We start from the raw sequence: 19692 nt of genomic DNA, 5'->3' as shown, positions 1-19692 counted from the left end.
CACTGAGCCAAATACACAAAACTTTTGGAAGGTACTCTTCTAAGTGAAGCTCACTTGTCCATCCTTATCTCATAGGACATATAATCGGAATGATGGTAAGCCATCAGACTGAGTTGGTGGCTCAGTACATGTAGTTAGCCACAGTTATTTTTTTTACTTCATATTTTGAAATAATTGTGGATTCACATGCAGTTTTAAGAAATAATACAGAAAGATACTTTATACCCTTCACCGAGTTTCCCCAATGGTAATGTCTTTAAAATCTATAGTATAATATCCCAACTAGGATGTCAACATTGATACCATCCATCAAATTTGTTCATATTTTACCACTTCTTCATGCAAAGTGTGTATGTGTAGTCTTATACATTTTTTATCATGTGTAGATTTGTATAATCATCACCACAGTCAAGATGTCAAGATACAGAACAGTTCTATCAAGCACCTATTTTTAACTTAAGTCTAAGAATAGTGAATACTGTAAAACAGCTCAGAATCAACCTCAGTGTAGGTTTTTTTTTTGAACAGTCTCAACATTTGGTTCATGTCACATAGACATAGCCTCTGTCAGACACAGGATATTTGTCTCTTTTTTAAACAGGTAATTGCCTGTTAAATGAGTCACATAACTACTCCCCTCTCAAATGACCACAGAGTGCTTATACAATGTGTATCTCCTTACAAATCTAATAAGAGCTGTGTAAAATGAATTAGAAAGTGTTTCACTGAAATGCTATCTCAAGGAAACCCAGCCTCTGCCCATTAGATTTGAAGCTGTGAAAGAATCTGAAACACATTGATGAGTGAGCCCCATTTAGATATTTGCAAAAATGAGATGGCTTCAGTTTTCCTGTTGCTGATCTCATCAGAAATGATTCTTTGGCCATGCTAGTTGTCTTGGCTCTGAAACCCCAATTAGTGAATAACTATAACAAACGACTTGGGTCTCCAATTCTTATAGACATTTTATAAATGGAAGATTTGACAATGGTTGTGATGAGCATGAAATTTCATGGTACTCATTACCAGAGAGGGCTAGGTTTCTTTCCCCAGACTCCACACCTAACTTTTGTGAGCAAAGATTCCAGAAAAAATGTGGTCTTGACAGGATGCATCTGTAGATTGTTGCTGGGACCCATTCAGCACATTGTGTTAGAACATCAGGGGATGTACAATACCCACAACTCAGTACCATACAACTTGCTGTAGAGAGGTCAATCACAGAGCAGTCAGTAACACCAGAAGAAGATTCTTCTAGTGAAGGGGTTTACAGTATTTTTTAACATTAGAACTTCAGAATTTTTTAACATTAGAACAATATTTACAATATTTTTAACAAAGAATATATTAATGCATTCTTTCAAAATGTATTTTTTAAATACAAGGGCATAGTCTAAAGAGTCAAATACTTCTATAAGGCTTGGTGTAAAAATGAAACACTGACATAAACCTTCTTGAGTCTGCTAAATCCCTGATGTCTAGTTTCTTCTTGCTGTTGTACTGTTCTTTACCCTCTTGTTCTGCATGTTTTTTATGCCTTAAAAGTCCTTTTCTTGTCATTTTAAAGTTCTGGGAAGAAGTAGAAAAATAATTATATTTACTCTGCCATGATTTACCAGAAAGTCAAAGTAATCTTATTTTGAATCTCTAAATCCTGAAGACTTCTCTGTATTAGATACCTATCTCATCCCTTCAGAATGCTCTTGAATCATCTCCCTCCAAAATTCTAAAGGCTCCTTGAAGGATCATTTGAAAAACCAACACTATAATCCAATCTCAGCATTTCATAGATGTGGGCACTAAGTTAAGGAAGTAAAGTAATTGCCTGAGACTGCATACAGGGTAGTAGGCAGATTTAAAGCCATGACCCATATCTCCTTCCTCCTAGATAGGTCTTCTTTTTATTATATCATATTGCTTTTCTTTAAATCAAGAAACAATAAAACTTCTCCAGATGTTATGATGCTGGTCTCTTCCATCTATTGGGTCATCATTTATTCTCCCATTAAATAATTTGAACACTTGCTCTGTACTAGGTATTGTGCTTAACACGGAAGATAAAATAGTAAGTATAATAAATATAAACAAGCTTGAGCCTTCCCTTGTAGCTCAGCTGATAAAGAATCCACCTGCAATGTGGGAGACCTGGGTTCGAGCCTTGGGTTGGGAAGATCCCCTGGAGAAGGGAAAGTCTACCCACTCCAGTATTCTGGCCTGGAGAATTCCATGGATGTATAGTCCATGGGGTCACAAAGAGTTGGACATCACTGAATGACTTTACTTTCATAAACAAGCTTGACCCCTGCCTTCCTGGGGTCCACATATGAGGATGCAGAAGTATTTTTCTGGCAATTTTCAGGCCAAATTTGGGAAGTATATGTGCCTTATTTGACCTGACCATTCTTTTATAATGTATGAATTCATTGCTAGTATTTAAAATTCAAGGGTATTGTATTAAAGGCAATCTGGCAGTCTGGCTTCTCTTGAGAATTATAGTTTTGGAAAGACTAAGCCTTTAGATCCACCTAACATCAGTAGCCTAGAGTGAAATATAGCAGCCCTTTTTTTCTAGGCATGTGCCTCTGTGTAGCCCAGTCCCCACCAATCCATTTTCCTCTTCTTTCACCATCTGAGCCATCGGGGAAGCCCTCTTTAATATTACCTGCCCTGATGGTTGAATGGCATCACTGGCTCAATGGACATGGGTTTGGGTGGACTCAGGGAGTTGGTGATGGACAGGAAGGCCTAGCATGCTGCGGTTCATGGGGTCACAAAGAGTCGGACATGACTGAGCAACTGAACTGAACTGAACTGAACTGAATCCTGTAAAAGGGCTTCCCAGGTGATGTGGTGGTAAAGAATCCACTTATCAATGCAGAGACAGTTTGATCCCTGGGCCCAGGAATATTTCCTAGAGTAAGAAGTGACTACTCACTCAAGTATTCTTGCCTGGAAAATCCCATGGACACAGGAGCCTGGTGGGCAAAGAGTAGGACACAACTTAGTGACTAAACAACAATACAACCCATGGATAGGCTTGAAAGGAGGCAAAAATTGAGAATGAGAGAAACAGTATCTAGCATGGTACAGCAAACATACCAAGCAGCATATCTAATAAGAAAGTGTTTACTAAATGCATCAGGCTACTCTGTATCCTAATATGTTAATAGTCTATAAACAAGCAGTTTCTAATTGTGAAATTATCTTTCAAAACACAATAAGAACATTAGGAAAATCCCATTGATTTTATTAACCCTTGCCAGCTAAATACTCAAATACTTCTTCAAATAACTCTTCTGGTTTATATGCAAATCCAACAAAATGGAAGCTCGTTTTCTGAGTAGCTTGACGAAAGGATGCATGTATCTGGAAATGAAAATAAGACTTTTATTTCAATGAAACACAGACTCAGTAAACACCTAGTGAATAGTTCCTTGATATTAATTAAGATGAATTTGTGTGTTATCACTAGTATATAACCATTCTTATTATAATTGGTTTATTTTTATTTTTATGTTTTATAAGGTCAGGTTTCTCAGTCATTTTAAAGATTGAGGCTGATTTGGTTAATTGTTGCTTTGAAATGTAAATATTATTCTCTGCTTTTACACTTTAAGCATTTAAATTGTGAAGCCTCATATGGAGACAATTGCTTATTCCATTATGGGCTTAATTTTTAAATATTGAAATCTGCCCTCATTGCAGTTTGTCCTTTTAATCCTTCTTTTCATTATTTCCAGAGCATAGCAAAGAGCTATAAATGATTTTAAATCAACCTAAACTCAGAAAGTCCATAATCGTAGTATACCATCTTCTACCTCTCCACCAGGTAGCTATAGAGAAATATCATGAGGGTCTATTTCATGGATTCATGCAAGTTTTTATAGTGATATCTGCATTTAACAGTTTATCAAGTTCACATTGACATGCTCATTTAATGATGTCTCACAGCAAACAGAACAAAACAAAACAACAAACTACCAAGCATTTAATATAAATGTTTGCTTTATAAATATAAAATTAAATTTCACAGGAACTAAATGACTTATTTAAAGTTCATCTGCTGACTCTGACTTGGGTTCTTAACTTTCTTTGTTAAATAAGTGCTCAAAGTATAGCAATCCTGTAAGGTTGTTAAAAGGTTAAAATAGGTAACAGAGGAAAGGTTTAATATAAAAATTAGTACTTGGCAGGGGCTTCCTAAATGCTTATAAGTAGTAAATAGTAAAGGGATTTGAACTTGTCTATTCAAGTATTACATTTGATTATCTCTCCTGCTTCCTATCCTTTGATGTTGCAAATGTGTTATAGAATCTGGGAGTGTGTTCAAATCGAACATGACCCAAAATTGCAGTCACTCATGCCTTGCAGTTTACTGAGTTCTCCAGGGAACTAACGGTTATAGATCAAACCCACAGGTCCCTTGATGCGTGTAATTTGTTTTACTTCACAAAAGTTATCCACATATGTGTTCATTTGCAAGAAGACATAAAATAATAAAATATAAACTTCCAGACTATACATTGTCATCTTACCAAAAATCCTTTGCTTGTTTAAATCCCTTCAATACTATTTCTACCCAGCACTCATACATTTTGTTCAAGGTTAGCTCTGAAAATCACATGCTCGCTACCATCTGGGGCCATCCACCCCACCTTCAATGGTTCTGACTGTGGGAAGGTGTTTATGAAATTGAGTGAAAATTCTATCAAAGCTTCCATCTATTGCTATCTGGAATACATTGCATTCTTCTTCATAATGACATTCCTAGAAATTTGGAGCAGTTATACTGACTGAGTTGTCACTTCCTCGAGCAAATTATCCTCAAGTATTTCAATCATTCCACTATAGACCTGAGAAGAAAAGAATCTCACTTTCCTGATCATTTTTCTCCAAAGCCCTCAGATATATTTTAATCATTTTTTATATTTACTAGAAGGACTAATGCTGAAGCTGAAGTTCTAATACTGTGGCCACCTGAAGCAAAGAGCTGACTCATTGTAAAAGACTCTGAAATTGGGAAAGATTGAAGGCAGGAAGAGAAGGCAACGACAGAGAATGAAATGGTTAGATAGTACCACTGACCCAATGGACACGAATTTGAGGAAACTCTGAGAGATAGTGGAGGACAGAGGAGTCTAGCATGCTGTATACTATGGCTTTGCAAAGAGTTGGACATGACTTACAGACTGAACAACAACAACAACAACATATTATATATCCCAAACTGAGGGTAGTGCCATATGTATGATCTGAACTATTTGTTACCTTATACATGTCAAAAACAGTTGTATATTTTCAGGAAGGCAGCCCAGCAGCAGCTACTGTTGATTCTCATTATGCTTACCTAAATCAACTCCTATGTGTAAACTCTAACCCTCTTTCTCCAGTATTTTTTTTTTTAATACTGGCACTTCTGGAGGGAACAACTCTCTGTTCTTTTATTCAGATGATGAAGATTTAGAGATGCAAGGCATTAGAGATAATTAGTCCTAGGGTGACAAAGTAGTCCACAAACACAGTAGATGTTTAAAAACAAATTGAAGTCCATCTCTAAGGGTAACATACATTGGCATCTATAGTAGGGCAGAAGGAGAATGTGTAATAACATATAATTCTGATTGGCTGCAATCACCTGGAGTCCAGTCTTTGCTATCTACATAGAGCATGCTTGGTCCTCACATCTAATTCAGCTGATTTTCATTTCCTGTCTCCTTCCTGAATGAGTAAGCAAACCCAGAGTGGTTTCAAGGGCTTTCTTCTGATTTCCCTCTACCTATTCAGCTTTCCTCTCCTTACTCCCAATAAGTTTTTGCTGCTAGCTTCGCTCAGTTCACTTCAGTTGCTCAGTTGTGTCCGACTCTTTGCGACCACATGAACCGCAGCATGCCAGGCCTCCCTGTCCATCACCAACTCCCGGAGTCTACCCAAACCCATGTCCATCGAGTCAGTGATGCCATCCAGCCATCTCATCCCCTGTCGTCCCCTTCTCTTTCTGCCCCAAATCCTTCCCAGCATCAGGGTCTTTTCCAATGAGTCAACTCTTCACATCAGGTGGCCAAAGTATTGGAATTTCAGCTTCAACAACAGTCCTTCCAATGAACACCCAGGACTGATCTCCTTTAGGATGGACTGGTTGGATCTCCTTGCAGTCCAAGGGACTCTCAAGAGTCTTCTCCAACACCACAGTTCAAAAGCATCAATTCTTAGGCGCTCAGCCTTCTTTATAGTCCAACTTTCACATCCATACATGACTACTGGAAAAACCATAGCCTTGACTAGATGGACCTTTGTTGGCAAAGTAATGTCTCTGCTTTTAAATACACTGACCAGGTTGGTCATAACTTTCCTTCCAAGGAATAAGCGACTTTTAATTTCACGACTGCAATCACCATCTGCAGTGATTTTGGAGCCCAGAAAAATAAAGTCAGTCACTGTTTCCACTGTTTCCCCATCTATCTGCCATGAAGTGATGGGACCAGATGCCATGATCTTAGTTTTCTGAATGTTGAGCTTTAAGCCAACTTTTTCACTCTCCTCTTTCACTTTCATCAAGAGGCTCTTTAGTTCTTCACTTTCTGCCATAAGGGTGGTGTCATCTGCATATCTGAGGTTATTGATATTTCTCCTGGCAATCTTGATTCCAGCTTGTGCTTCCTCCAGCCCAGTGTTTCTCATGATGTACTCTGCATATAAGTTAAATAATCATGGAGACAATATACAACCTTAACGTACTCCTTTTCCTATTTGGAACCAGTCTGTTGTTCCATGTCCAGTTCTAACTGTTGCTTCCTGACCTGCATACAGGTTTCTCAAGAGGCAGGTCAGGTGGCCTGGTATTCCCATCTCTTTCAGAATTTTCCACAGTTTATTGTGATCCACACAGTCAAAGGCTTTGGCATAGTCAATAAAGCAGAAATAGATGTTTTTCTGGTACTCTCTAGTTTTTTTGATGATCCATAGGATGTTGGCAATTTGATCTCAGGTTCCTCTGCCTTTTCTAAAGCCAGTTTGAACATCTGGAAGTTCATGGTTCACGTATTACTGAAGCCTGGCTTGGAGAATTTTGAGCATTACTTTAGTAGCGTGTGAGATGAGTGTAATTGTGTGGTAGTTCGAGCATTCTTTGGCATTGCCTTTCTCTGGGATTGGAATGAAAACCGACATTTTCCAGTCCTGTGGCCACTACTGAGTTTTCTATATTTGCTGGCATACTGAGTGGAGCTCTTTCACAGTGTCATCTTTCAGGATTTGAAATAGCTCAACTGGAATTCCATCACCTCCACTAGTTTTGTTCGTAGTGATGCTTCCTGAGGCCCACTTGACTTTACATTCCAGAATGTCTGGCTCTAGCTGAGTGATCACACCATCGTGATTGTCTGGGTCGTGAAGAACTTTTTTGTACAATTCTTCTGTATATTCTTGCCACCTCTTCTTAATATCTTCCGCTTCTGTTAGGTCCCGACCATTTCTGTCCTTTATTGAGCCCATCTTTGCATAAAATATTCCCTTGGTAACTCTAATTTGCTTGAAAAGATCTCTAGTCTTTCCCATTCTATTATTTTCCTCTATTTCTTTGCACTGATTGCTGAGAAAGTCTTTCTTATCTCTCCTTGCTATTCTTTGGAACTCTACATTCAGATGGGTATATATTTCCTTTTCTCCTTTGCTTTTCACTTCTCATCTTTTCACAGCTATTTGTAAGGCCTCCTCAGACAGCCATTTTGCTTTTTTGCATTTCTTTTTCTTGGGGATGGTCTTGATTCCTGTCTCTTGTACAATGTCACGAACCTCCACTGTGGGCACTGAGAGATGGTATCAGGGGGCAAACAGGCTGAAACTACAGTCACGAACAACTAGCCAATCTGATCATATGGACCACAGCCTTGTCTAACTTGTTGAAACTAAGCCACACCGTGTGGGGCAACCCAAGATGGACAGGTCATGTTGGAGAGGTCTGACAGAATGTGGTCCACTGGAGAAGGGAATGGCAAAGCACTTCAGTATCCTTGCCTTGAGAACCCCCATGAACAGTATGAAAAGGCAAAAAGATAGGACACTGAAAGATGAACTCCCCAGGTCAGTAGGTGCCCAATATGCTACTGGAGATTAGTGGAGAAATAACTACAGAAAGAATGAAGGGATGGAGCCAAAGCAAAAAAAAAACACCCAGTTGTGAATGGGACTGATGATAGAAGCAAGATTCAATGCTATAAAGAGCAATATTTCATAGTAACCTGGAATGTTAGGTCCATGAATCAAGGCAAATTGGAAGTGGTCAAACAGGAGATGGCAAGAGTGAACGTCAACATTCTAGGAATCAATGAACTAAGATGGACTGGAATGGGTGAATTTAACTCAGATGACCATTATGTCTACTACTGTGGGCAGGAATCCCTTAGAAGAAATGGAGTAGCCATCATGGTCAACAAAAGAGTCCGAAATGCAGTACTTGGATGCAATCTCAAAAACGACAGAATGATCTCTGTTCATTTCCAAGGCAAACCATTCAATATCATGTTAATTCAAGTCTATGCCCCGACCAGTAACACCAAAGAAGCTGATGTTGAACAGTTCTATGAAGACCTACAAGACCTTCTAGAACTAACACCCAATAAAGATGTCCTTTTCATTATAGGGGACTGGAATGCAAAAGTAGGAAGCCAAGAAACACCTGGAATAACAGGCAAATTTGGCCTTGGAGTACAGAATGAAGCAGGACGAAGGCTAATAGAGTTCTGTCAAGAGAACGCACTGGTCATAGCAAACACTCTCTTCCGACAACACAAGAGAAGACTCTACATATGGACATCACTAGATGGTCAACACCAAAATCAGACTGATTATATTCTTTGCAGCCAAAGATGGAGAAGCTCTATACAGTCAGCAAAATAAGACCGGGAGCTGACTGTGGATCAGATCATGAACTCCTTATTGCCAAATTCAGATGGAAATTGAAGAAAGTGGAGAAAACCACTAGACCATTCAGGTATGACCTAAATCAAATCCCTTCTGACTATACAGTAGAAGTGAGAAATAGATTTAAAGGACTAGATCTGATAGACAGAATACCTGATGAACTAGCTTCGCTACTCTACCTCAAACTCCCCTCCAAAATGTCATCCAGTCCTGTGGCTGAAATGTCATCTATAAACTGATGGTTGTATAACTGACCATTCTCTCAAATTCCAGATTAGTCCTCCAAGTTGCTCCTCTTGACATTTTCTGTGTCTTTTCCTCTGTTTAGTACATCTGTCCCTCCTCGCTCATCCCTTTCTCTTCTCAAATGAAGAAAATGCACAGCCTAAAAGTTGAGAATTCAGCATACAAACTGAGGACTTCAGCCTGGGAGATGGCCTGTCAGAGAGTTCTGGGATTCTGTTCTGAAGAAGTAAGGAGGAGCCAGGAAATGTCGTTTTTGCAACAAAACCCTGGTAGTCAGAACATCAAAAGATTGCTGTCAGTTAAATAAAAACCCAGGCATTCCAGGTGGCACTAGTGGTAAAGAACCCATCTACTAATGCAGGAGACATAAGAGACCTGGATTCGATCCCTGGGTCAGGCAGATCCCCTGGTTGTAGGCATGGCAACTCACTCTAGTAATCTTGCCTGGAGAATCCCATGGACAGAGGAGCCCGGCAGGTTACAGTCCATGGGGTCACAAAGAGTTGGAAGTGACTGAAGAAACTTAGCACGCAAATGAAAACCAGACTGCTTAAGTTAATGAATTTAACATGTGTCTGTATGAGAAAATGCAAGAATCTGGGCTCACTAAAATCATCTGTTTGATATGCACCTTAACCATCTAGGGTCAGTACCCCCCCCCCTTTTTTTTCTATCCTAAATTCCCTCAGGGTACACAGTAAGTCAGGGTGGCTGCAGTAGCTGATGCCTTGATGGCCACAATATCTTTTGTTAGTTGACACAGCAGGGGACATTCTTCATCCACATTCTGCTCACTCACAAGAGTCTTCCAGATCTTTATCCGCTTACGATGTCATCTCTGCTCATCCAGAACAGCCCTCCAGGATCCTCATCTGCCCTGCCATCTCTGACTGGACTTCTGCTCTACATCTCTCCTTCGACATCCAGAATGATCCTTGCAGTCTCACATCTACCCTCATTATTTCTCTGTTTGTGCCTCCGCTCTGTGTGTATGCCTTTCCAGGACAGAAGTTTCAACTCCATCCTCTTAGCTTCTTTCATACCACTCTCTTCCTCATTCAATATTAGCTTCCATTTTGTTCTTGAGCCCAGGGGTTTTCAAGGTTGGAACTCAGACCAGCAGCAGCAGCATCTACTGGAAACTTGCTGTTACTGCAAATTCCTGCGCCCCACTGCAGACAAACTGGGTCCCCAACTCTGGGGGTGGGGCTCAGCCATCTGGGTTTGACAAGTCTCCCAGGTGATCCTGATGCATGTTAAACTTTGAGACCCACTGTTCTGCAATCCACCTGTTCTCAGCCTTGGCTGACATTTGAATAACCTGAGGAGGTTTTTTAAAAATATCCATGTCTGGGCACCACCCCAAATCTATTAAAACAAGTTCTCTGGAGGTGGGGCCCAATTACATGCATTTTTTAGAAAGCTCCCCTGGTAATTTTAATGTACAATCAGGGTTGACTTTAATCTGCCAAGATGTTTCCTGTTATTAGGCATTTACTTGGTCTATCTGTCTGAAAAGCTCTTCCCTGCTTCATGTGCCTTGTCCTTTTGTAGTCTTCAGGTCAGAGCAAAATTATAATCTTCTCAGAGAGGCCTTCCCTGGCCATCCTTATTCCAAGAGCACTTTTTCCTTTAGTTTTTCCTTAATCCTGCTAATCTCTAATTGAAATTATTTTGCTTAATCATTCATTTTCTCAATGGCTCCACTAGAATATCATCTCCTAGGAGAACAATGATTTATTTTCAAGGATGAATCCCCAACTCCCTGGAACAGGGCTGGGTTCCTAGTAGGGACTCAGTAAATATTTATTGTATAAAAGAACAAACACCAGACAAACAAAACATGCTGTTTATTCCAAACTCTGTGCTTTTGATGGATTGGTTTCCCTTGCCTAAAATTTTGTTCTACTTTCACTATCTTTTATCTTATGATTAGTAACATTCCCACAAAGGGCCAGAACATCTGTCTCAAGTCTTCACCCCCTCTGAGCTTTCTTTCCTGAAGTCACATTAAGATTTTGTAACATCACTGAATGATTCACTTTTCTTTAAATGCACCATGACTATTTGCTTCTAATGGAAGTTCCTGAAGCACATAGACCAAGTTTTAGGTCTCTTTTGGCTTGTTAACTGGTATGGACGGGTTATGCTACTGGGTACACATGAGTAGATACTTTCTGTGGTGAATTGACCTGAGGAAGGGAAAAGCTTTCAGTCAATAGTTTTAAAAGCCAAGGGGCCATTGAAAAGAGAGAGCAGGAAAAATAACAGATACAGGAAATAACATCTGGCTCAATACAGAGACTGAATGTTTAAAACAAAACAAACAAGATGGGTAGGGCATCTAATGCATGTCTGAGTATTGGGAATGGTTTTTCCTGTTGCTCCCTCTTTATAGTCCAGCATTTTGGAAGACCTAGGTCTGTACAGAAATCCTCCTCTGCCCCCCACTCATCCCTTCCCTTTCTGTCTTAAACTGAAGAGAACTCTGAAACCAGCACTCACATCAGGAAATGCTGGGAAGCCACGGGCAGCCTTTCATGGCAAGCAAGCTGCTACAGAAACTCCCCTTTTATGATGTTACATTATCTATATGAGAGCAATCAAAGACATCAGCTGGAAATCCCCCAACACTGAGCAAGAACTGAGGGGCTCACACACTGCTTCTGGAAATGTCTTGCTGGGTGACCAGTAGGGTTCTTCAGCTTGAATTAACATGCTAATCCTAAGAGATTGATCTGTTCCTCAGGAGGAGGGAATGCCTGCTGGCTTCAGCTGGACAGAGGCCGAAAGAGGACAAAATCCTCAGATGATGATCTAATACGTTAGAATTAGGATGCTTTCATCTTTCATCAGTCCAGGCAGAGTGTCTTCATTTTGTGTATCTGAGATTTCTTAATGAACTAGAGATAGAATTATTTAGACATATTTCCCCTTAGGTATACAGTTTTATGTTTGAAGATCTAGGCTGGCCCCTAACAAAACTGTTAGAGGTTTGGTAGCACTTTAACCCTTTTGATTTTGACCTTTTTTCTATACTCTGAAAATTCAGGAGGTTCCTTACTTCTCAAGATTCAAGAATCGGAGACATGTATTTTCATTATTTTCCCTCATCTGTATTCTTGCACTGACTATTCCCTCCTTCATTTATACTCCTCCATCCAAAGAATCAATATTCCCCCTTGTTGCCTACTGGTTGTTGAGATCCCTTTCCCCACTCACACCTGCCATCTTCTATAATCTCCCAAACTCCAGAACTTTCCTCTCATCACCTTCGTGGGTCAATTTCCTTCAAGCAAGGATATTCTGTTGAGTCACAAAGAGTCAGACACGACTGAGCACACACACAGGCAACTTGATGAACTAATTTGCACTCTGTTGGTGACCTAATGTATTACTTTTACCAAGGAAAGGATTTGCTTTTAAAAGATGTCAAACTCAATAACTCAAAGATTGTAAATAGGAGTTTCTAGTGGTATTTGGGGATCAGAAAAATACAGGGAAGATTTGGGCAGTGGGTGAGGCAAACCATGTAGCAGTGGTCTCAGTCACCACACAGGGGGCTACCTTGCAGAATAGACTTTGCTAGCATAATCCAATTTACCATGCTCCATGCACAGCACCAATGCATAATTCTTCATGCCCTCCTGGAGCTAGAGTCATTGCCCCAAGCTTGACATGCAATGTCTGAGGACTAGCCATAGTGCAGTGGGAAAATGAGAGATCTTTCTAGGCTCACAGAGAGGGAATTTATAAGAAAAGGAGAAAGAGAAAACTACTAGTTTGAAGACCTACAATATGCACTTAGCCTATGTTCTAGATGCAATTTAACAACAACAACAACAACAAAAAACTATTGAAATAATTTATAGGGAATGCCTTCAGGCAGAATTCTGTTCATTTTAACATGTTTATTGAATGCCAATGCAAAATTCATAATAATAGTAATAATAAATGACTAATCAGTGACACTGAATTGGCACTTACTTTGTATCTTGCAGGCTTCCCTGATAGCTCAGGTGATAAAGAATCTGCCTGCAATGTAGGACTGCTGCTGCTGCTGCTAAGTCGCTTCAGTCGTGTCCGACTCTGTGCGACCCCATAGATGGCAGCCCACCAGGCTTCCCCGTCCCTGGAATTCTCTAGGCAAGAATACTGGAGGGGGTTGCCATTTCCTTCTCCAGTGCATGAAAGTGAAAAGTGAAAGTGAAGTCGCTCAGTCGTGTCCGACCCTTAGTGACCTCATGGACTGCAGCCTACCAGGCTCCTCCATCCATGGGATTTTCCAGGCAAGAGTACTGGAGTGGGTTGCCATTGCCTTCTCCACAATGTAGGACACCCCAGTTCAATTCCTGGGTCTGGAAGATCTTCTGGAGAAGGGATAGGCCACCCACTCCAGTACTCTTGGGCTTCCCTTGTGGCTCAGCTTGTAAAGAATCTGCCTGCAATGTGGGAGACCTAGGTTCAGTTCCTGGGTTGGGAAGATCCCCTGGAGAAGGGAAAAGCTACCCATTCCAGTATTCTAGCCTGGAGAATTCCATGGGTTGTATAGTCCATGGGGTCCCAAAGAGTTGGACACGAATGAGTGACTTTCACTTTCACTTATATAATGCATTCCACTAAGCATTTTACATGGATTATTTCAGTTAGTAATTTCATCAGCTTTGTTGTTTAGTAGGTGGTGGTATGCTAGTTAGCTAATTCTCTAGGAAGGAAAATAAAAGCCCTAGTTTGCAACATTTGCTGATTGTGGAAATAGTCCCAACATGGATGATTTCAAGTCACCAACAGTTCACAAAATTTCTGAATATATAGCAACTGGCCCACAAAATTCCTAATTGTAATAGTTGGCTCTCATCATGAGCAGGAGTGGTTCCAGCACACCACAGGTGGAAGGGATTTTTTAAAAATTTTATTTATGTTATAGTTGACCTGGGCTTCTCAGGTGACACTACTGGTAAAGAACCCATCTGCCAATGCAGAATATAGGAGATGTAGATTTGATCTGGATCAGGAAGATACCCTGGAGGAGAGCATGACAACCCACTCTAGTATTCTTGTCTGGAGAATCTCCATGGATAGAGGAGCCTGGAGGGCTACAGTCCATAGATTACAAAGAGTTGGACATGACTGAAGCAACTTAGCACACACATAGTTGATTTACAATGTTGTGTTATTTTCAGGTGTACAACAAAGTGACTCATTTATACATAAACATATACTTATTTCTTTTCAGATTCTTTTCCCCTATAGGTTATTACAGAATATTGAGTAGAGTTCCCTGTGCTATATTGTAGGTCCTTTCCAATTATCCATTTTATATAAGTAACGTGTATTTGTTAATCCCAAACTCCTAATTTATCTCTTGCCCCAACATTTCCCCTTTGGTAACCATAAATTTGATTTAGAAGTCCATAAGTCTATTTCTGTTTTATAAATAAGTTAATTGCAGCATTATTTATAATAGCCAAGACATGAAAAGAGCTTAAATGTTCATTGATAGAGGAAAGGATAAAGAAGATGTGGTGTATATATATAATGGAATATTACATTGTTGTAAAAAAGAATGAAATAATGCAATTTGCAGCCACAAGAATGGACTTAGAGATTATACTAAGTAAAGTAAGTCAAGGGCTTCCCTGGTGGCTCCATCTGTAAAGAATCTGCTTGCAATACAGGAAGCCACCTGCAATTCAGGAGACCTGGGTTTGATCCCTGGGTTGGGAAGATTCCCTGGAGAAGCAAATGACAACTCACTCCAGTATTCTTGCCTGGGAAATCCCATAACAGAGGAGCCTGGGGGACTACAGTCCATGAGGTCAAGAGAGTCAGACATGACTTAGCAACTAATCCACCATCACCAAAATAAATCAGAGAAAGACAAACATCCTATAGTTTATCTTTAAAAAATGATACAAATGGAAGGTACTTTTTTTTAAAAATTCCCTCTTTGTTAGTATGACCAGTTCATTCTAGTTTGTCTGGGACTTTCCTAGTTTTAGTATGGAAAAATATGCATCTAGGGAATCCCCTCAGCCCCCAAAAAACTGAGGATACCCTATCCTTTTTACATATGAGGAAACTGAGACTTAAGAGAATTTAGGAAATTTGTCCAAGATCACAGTGTAATAAGCAACAGAACTGCCGTCAGGATCCTGGAGTTAAATTACAGAGAGCCTGTGAGCTTCACTGCAGCAGAGATAGTGCCTTGCTTTCTTTAGCAGAGAAGATCAGCCATGAGTACACAACTGATCATAAAAGAGATGACCCACACAGGCACAGAAATCCACACACTGCACAGAAGAAAAAAAAAAAGCCATGGTGCTCTGTAGCAGAATGAAGGCATATTTTATGTATATAGACTGCCTAACTCACACATTGAGCTCAGTCTCAATTTACTGAGATCCCCCCCAAAGGAACTTTCCACTGTATTTTAGAACATGCACTAACATAATTTGATATAAATCATCCACATTGTAGTATGGCCGTAGATGGAACCAGGTTACACTTTGCAGCAGACATCTGCAACAGTATAAGTAAGGCTATGTATTTTAATAACCTAGGAAATGTTATATTAGAACATTTGCTTTTAATGATGCACTGTTGAATGCAAGCTTCATTAACTATAACACAATCCTTCAATTTAAGAAATCATTTCAATGATTATTCCTAATGAGAATCAAGATATTTACATGAAAAGTAGAGCTTTTTCCCTCCTAAATAGAAACTCATGAAATTTAGTATATCCTTTAATGATAATAGCCTTCAAGAATAAGTCTCATGAATAACAATACAAATGTACCATTATTTGTTAAATAAAATAAAGTTTTGTTTGGAAACTTCAAATTTCGCTTTTTGTCATTTCTGATATAGGTTTTAATAAATGGCATCCATAAAAATTTAAAGGCTTTGTTTAGAGTGAACATCACTTTTAACCTAATAGACACTTTTTAATGGATAAAACGCATTACCTATTACATTGAGATGAGTTATTCTGATTTTGTGAAATGCCATACCATTCTGAAAGCATTAGAAGAGTGCAAAATGACATTAATTCACAACAAGCGACATTCCAGAGTTGATTCAGTAAGAACACATACATATGAAAAATAGTGATTCTCAACACCCATGAGCTATCTTAATTATCTTAAAAGCTTTCAAGAAACTCTCCTCAAATACTCTTCAAAAAAAAGGTCACACACTCACCTCATTAACTTTGAAAAATAAGCATATGCTAAACAAGGCTCTGTGTGTGAGTGTGTCTGTGTGTGTATGCATGTGTGTGTGTGTGTGGGTATGTGATAACAAATGAAGGAAATGGGGATGTTTAAGTTGAGGGTCACAACATAGTAACCAGAAATAGATTTAAATTTCATTTCACAGAGGTCTTTATGTCCCTGAGGTCTATTTCACGCTAAAATTGCATGAATCTAGTAGTGCAAAGGGATTTAGAAAAAATCTTATAGAATCCTTGGGGCTAGACATCTCTCCCAAGTGAGGAGCAAAAGAATGTGGGTGAGGGACATGAGTGCAAGGGAACTTGGGAAGTAAAGTGTCTCTCCAATACAAATCAGCAATTTTGTGTTTTGCATAAAGAAGATATCTTCTATTTCTATTTGTTTTGCCTAGGGCCAAGAATTTAAATTGATATCACTGACCTCACATGCTTGATTTCAAAAAACATGGAAAGATTGGAAAGCACAATATACTGTCACCTTAAAAGGAAATTTAAGAGTTCTATTTCTGGGATGATTCAGGATCAGTTTTCTCTGTAAGCTACAAACAACTGGATATTCTTAAATCAGAGATTATGACCTGAGTTTTGATTTGGGAGTTAGGGCTATGGTAAGCTCCAAATTTGATGCAAATTTTTCTGGGAAAATTATTGAAATATCAATTTCTTGTCAAAGAAGCTCAACAAAATTCAAGGAACTCTAGTAGAATCTCTGGCTTATGGCTGCATCATATAATTCATATTTATGTATGTTTATTATATACTTGATTACTTAGAAGGTGTACAGTGTAGTTATAACAAACTTGAGTCACATTTTTGCTGTATTTTAAACATGCTAAAAAAGCTTACCAACTAAAGCAGATGGAATGAGTTTAAATTCAAGAAATTACAAAATAATTATTTAAATATACTTACACATTTTAAGAAGAAGGCAATGGCACCCCGCTCCAGTACTCGTGCCTGGAAAATCCCATGGACAGAGGAGCCTGGTAGGCTACAGTCCATGGGGTCGCTAAGAGTCGGACACGACTGAAGCGACTTAGCAGCAGCAGCAGCAGCACACATTTTAATGATATTCTCAAATTGCACCAGTAACTTGTTCTTGGAGACACGTACACTCTTTGTTTTTTATAGTAGCAGAGTTGGTTTTGGTCAGAATTTATCATCTGTAAAACATGATGTTAGAGAAGTTATCAAGATAAATCTGAGCCCACAAATGCCCTATTTCCTTGCCGGGCTGTAAATTATATTAATACCACTGCATATCCATCCTTCTATTCCGTCTTTCCTTGTTTCATCTAAACTGCAAATATACTTAGGGAAAAATCATTGCTTTAACCCACATCCTTCATTTATTATAATCATAAGCAAGATCATGGAAGACTCCCATGACCTCTCATATTTTGCAAGGGAAGAGAGAAAGAACTCTTGAACACAAGGAGAAACAGAGTTGCCACTGAAAAAGAAAATAATTATGAAAGTGTAAGCCAGGAATGCTAAAGATGGCACTCACATATCATTCATCAGTCTTTATAGGTCATTTATAATTGACAGAAAAATGCATGAAAAATAAGAGCACAGACAAATAGGTAAGGATGGTGTCTTTAATATACTGGGACCATACAAGTGGCAGCCTAATAATCTGTACACAGATAAAGCATCATTCAAGATTCAAGAGAAAATAAAAAGATTTTGATATCCACAACAGTTAACAGAAGTTACTATTGACAGACTGACACTATAAGATAAACTAAAATATAAATGTCAGGAAGAAAAAAAATAAAGCCATAATAAAGGAATTATTGATCTTCAGTGACTAAGTCATATCCGACTCTTTGTAACTACATGAACTAGGAAATAAGAAATCTACTAAGGCTGACAATTTTTCTTACACATAGACATTCCTTATTAAAAGAACTAAAATTAAGTGAGAACTTAAGAATTCAGAAGAGGATGGAATAAATAATGATGACTGAAGAAATGGATTGTCATGTAAACTCAATAAACATTGATTGCAAAAATCATTATAATAATAATAATTACAAAAGAATGCTTGTCATGAGATTTAATAATAAGATGAAATTAAATTAAGCTAATAACAAATGAAGGAAAGAAGGAGTATTTGAAGAAAAAAATGTTTGGAAGGAATATAAAGACATATATTAACTTTAGAGTTTACTAAATATATATCATTAAAAATGTTAACTGTGCTCTTCTTCTTTCTCTTTTTTAGTTCCCTTCCCTTCCTTTGATGAACAATATAAGTCTACAGCAATGAAATGAAATAGAGCAAGGCAGATGTCTGTGCAGGAGTCCAGGCAGCCACAGTGACTTCTTTGCAGTCAATGATGAAGATATTCAAGGATGATGCTACCTAGCAAGGGTAGGATAAGGAGGGATGTCCAAGCAGGAAGGGGCCTGATGTGAGATGCTGAGCAGACTTAGGAGGCTGTCTGTCCACATGGGACTGCAGAGGTGAGGGATGATATTGTGGTTGAAACCTAAGGGAAAATATCAGAGCACAAGTGTAGTAAAGAAAATGTCAATGCAGGGGGGCTGTTCAGTCTGAGGGTTGGAGCCCAAGTGACTGAGAGGTGTCTGCATGTGTGTTGAACCAAAGCAGTATTGAACCCAAGTGGGTGTGGAGGGCCTGTACATAGGAGGAGCATCCCAAGATGGGGTCATGAGGCTGAAAAGACAGTGTATGCAAATGAGTGGTTCCAAGTGGGATTTCAGAACCTGGGCAGGATGAGAAAGGTACTTTCCCAATAGGGATCCAGCATTGAGGGTTAGAGCCTCTCAGACTGAAGAAAATGCACCGAAATACTAAGGGTGGATGTGGCCTGCAACAAGACATCAGAGCATGAGAAGAGTGAGCAGAATTTCTGCTCGTGGACAGTGCAGCAGCAGTGATGTAAGACTGGTTACAAACAAGGGGACTGATTCTATAAGTAAATATATATCAAGGACAGTAGGAGATAGGTTTCTCACTTTAGAGAAAGGAGTTACAAATACAGAAAAGTGAAAACTAGAATGAGATTTGTGCTACTGGATTGGAATTATAAGTATTGTTTTGAACATATGGTTTTCAATTTAAAGAAATAAATATAGATGTTTATATATGTATATATAAATATATTTGCAAGCATATATACAAATATAAACATCTTTATATATAGATATTTAGTTGCATATATAAATAGTTTGTTGTTCTTGTTTAGCCACCAAGTCATGTCAGACTCTTTGTGACCTCTTGGACTGTAGTTTGCCAGGGTCCTCTGTCCGTAGGATTT

The sequence above is a fragment of the Giraffa tippelskirchi genome, chromosome 3 (assembly GCF_054371585.1).
Source record: "Giraffa tippelskirchi isolate mGirTip1 chromosome 3, T2T-mGirTip1v1.2.pri, whole genome shotgun sequence".
Lineage (NCBI taxonomy): Eukaryota > Metazoa > Chordata > Mammalia > Artiodactyla > Giraffidae > Giraffa > Giraffa tippelskirchi.
This window is presented reverse-complemented; position numbering follows the sequence as displayed.